The 2,882-nt window shown below is 38.2% G+C and overlaps 1 long non-coding RNA gene across 1 annotated transcript in view; it reads left to right on the top strand.

Annotated features, from left to right (window-relative positions):
• The window catches only part of LOC109296339, a 45,451-nt gene that overhangs the window by 41,500 nt on the left and 1,069 nt on the right, over positions 1-2,882 (top strand). The window contains exon 2 of the long non-coding RNA XR_002096960.1: positions 1,058-2,882. This exon is cut by the window's right edge and continues 1,069 nt beyond it. This is a non-coding gene — a long non-coding RNA (uncharacterized LOC109296339). The remainder of the gene's footprint in view (positions 1-1,057) is intronic.

The following is a 2,882-nucleotide window of genomic DNA, read 5'->3' as shown; positions in this document are numbered from 1 at the left end:
GGCCCTCCCTACACTTCGCCTGTGGAAGACGGTGAGAATAGATGAACAAGCGATCCTGTTGCACCTTAAAAAGTAGGAAGGTGTGGTCCTGAAGAGTCCTTCAGTGAGGCCCTTTTCAGAGATTTGGTGTTGCACTGTTTCCTGACTGAACCCCAGCTCTGTATCCGGACTTTGGACATGCTCTTCTCAGTCTCTTTTCTCAAACTGTGGAGGCTTTAATCCACAACAAAGGGTGCAGAGAAGCACATCTGTGATGCAGGGGTTCTTTGAAAACAATGAATTATGGGCTAAATATTATGTGAACAATGGCACAGAAAGAATAAAGGCTTCAAATGGCACTAGATTCTCATGGAAGCTGCAGTACAGAAGGGGAGTGTAATCCAGGAATGAAGTGAAATGATGCGCAGCAGTGATCTTGCTCCTATCCTGACTTCCATTTATCTTAACACAGCAAGATCAAGCTGAAGCTGAAGGTTGCCAGAAAGTATCTTGCCAGGATGCACCACAGGGAGCTACAGCAGTGCAATGTCACAGAAAGCATGCAGCTATTAAGTAGATGTGGTTTTCAGGAGTTGAGTCATGCCTGGTTTACAGTCCAGCTAGCACAAAGGCAGCTTTCCATATTACATGTTAGTCATGATTTATTACAATCATGCTTCTCTAGCAGAAGGAACCTGCTAGCAGAAGGGCAGGAGCAGGGCCTGAACACAAAGGCATGCATATTCCTAATGCTACTAATATGAATACTTCTTTTGAATAGAGCTACTCATGGCAGTAAAGTTAAACATGCACATAAGTGTTTGCTGGATCCAGGCCTTTATGTGTGGAATCCCACCCTATGCCAGAAGGATTTTATTTAAACCAGACATGCCTCACAGCATAACTAGGTATTTGCAGCTGTCTCTGCACAACATCTGGTTATTAGTAAGATTTAAACTTGTATTTTTAATGTATATATATTAGCCCCTTTTCTTGCTGGCTGTCCTTCTGCCCTTCTCATGGTAGCCAAGAATCATTAAGCACTTTATAAAAGCAAATCCTATCCTCTGTTGCATAGGTGGTGAAAACAAAACATGGAGATGCTAACTAGCATGCATAAATGCACAGAGCAACTTGCTGGCAGAGATGCAAACAGGACCTGACCCTCAGTGTTCCAGTCCAACTACCCAGGAGTGACTTTGCAGTTATCCATAAGATGAAAAATTCCTTTTGAGACTGATAACTGAAAGCTGCTCTAGATACAACCTTGAACTTTCTTTCAAGCCACTTGATGTTACTTCCAGAAACTTACTTAGGCAGCCATATATTTTGACCAGTAACTACATTAAATGCCTTTCAATGAATTGTTTTCATTGTGATATAGCTAAAAACAACTCTATTTTTAATATCCATAAGAAATCTGGTTTCAATATCCATAGCAAATCATTCTTCTGTTCTAAATGGGGCTTGTGTTCCAATGCCAGTAGGTGGTTTTTCTTTAATTGCAGAAGTTTTAATGCACACAGTGTCTAGGCATGCATCATGTATCTTTGTTTATCATCATCATATGTGATGGTCTAGTGCAAGATATGGGGGAAAGTGCTTGTCAGCAGTCATTCTAGTGCAGAGAACATAGCATGTGGTTTGCAACTTGTACAAAAGGGAATATATTAATTTTGTGGGCAAGTCATGTTAATTGACATAAAGAAAGTGGTACCTTAAAAAAAGGATATTTAGCATCATGTCTGTTTGCAATTCTTTTCATTAAAATGTTGAAGTTACATCAAAATTTGGAACTGGAAAGAAGCCCATTGACATTTTTCAGTCATTTCACCTTAAAAGTTTTAGTGAATAGTGTCTGCTTTGAACATTTTAATAAGAGCTCCTGCTAAACACTTTCTTCAAGGTTTAAATTTGATTGTTTGCCTTGCTATCTAAATAAAGTGTCACGAAGATCTGTAAACACAGGAGACATTTAGAGTTAATAAAAGGAAAAATCTGCAACTTTGATCAGTACAAAGTGTGGGGGTGTTTTCTTCCATGACTTAACAGTTTATTGGCATTAAATTAAGCCAGCTAATGGATTCAAATTATAACTGAGTAATTACAGTGTTTTATAGATCCATTATAAAATAAACTCCCCACTTCTTTGTACTTTTTATCTTGGTCTTATTCTCATCTACCAACTATCCCTTCAGTGCCTGTACAGACTACTAAGTTTTATACATCTCCAGAGAAAAGTAGGTAAATAAACAAACACTTTACAACAGTTGTAGAGCATTTGTTTAGCACTGACTAAACTCTCCAATAACTAGCAGAAGATTATACTCTCAAATCTAATTTTCTGGTTAACTGGGGCCTCTCGTGGGAACCTTGGTGGCTGCCGGCAAGCATTTTCCTTGAATCAGCAGTATCAGTTAGGACTCATTATGTTACTAAAAATATATAATGTAAAAAATGACCTAAAATGGATGAAGAATTAGAATCTAGGAAGGAATGGAGAAGGGGAAGTACTATAAAGAGAAGGGTATGTATAAAGACAGAGAGGTCTAAGTCTTTTACAATAGAGGCAGTCTGAAATAACCATGGTTTCTTCTTTGAATCGTGAGAATAGCTATTTTCTTGTTTAAAAGCTTAAAGAGCTATTAAGTTGGGCAAATCACTGGTAAAACAGCTGGAAATGTAAATAGCAATTTAAACAGTCCATTGCCCCTCAATCCAAATGTGGAATGTGCAGATCTACTTCAAAAAAGTCCCTCTGGTTTTATTATATTGTCAACGGTAAGAGGATTGAGTAGGGACTCTTTCTCAGTGCACTGAATGGAGACGGTGTGCTTTATTTAGCAAATCCACAATTTTTTTTTCTCTCCCCCGCCCCTCTTTTTTTTTTTTTTTTTTTTAAA

This window comes from Gavialis gangeticus, unplaced genomic scaffold (genome assembly GCF_001723915.1).
Source record: "Gavialis gangeticus isolate Ggan-Ray unplaced genomic scaffold, GavGan_comp1, whole genome shotgun sequence".
NCBI lineage: Eukaryota > Metazoa > Chordata > Crocodylia > Gavialidae > Gavialis > Gavialis gangeticus.
The sequence above is the reverse complement of the archived record's forward strand: the minus strand, read 5'-3'. Positions and strand labels throughout refer to the sequence as shown.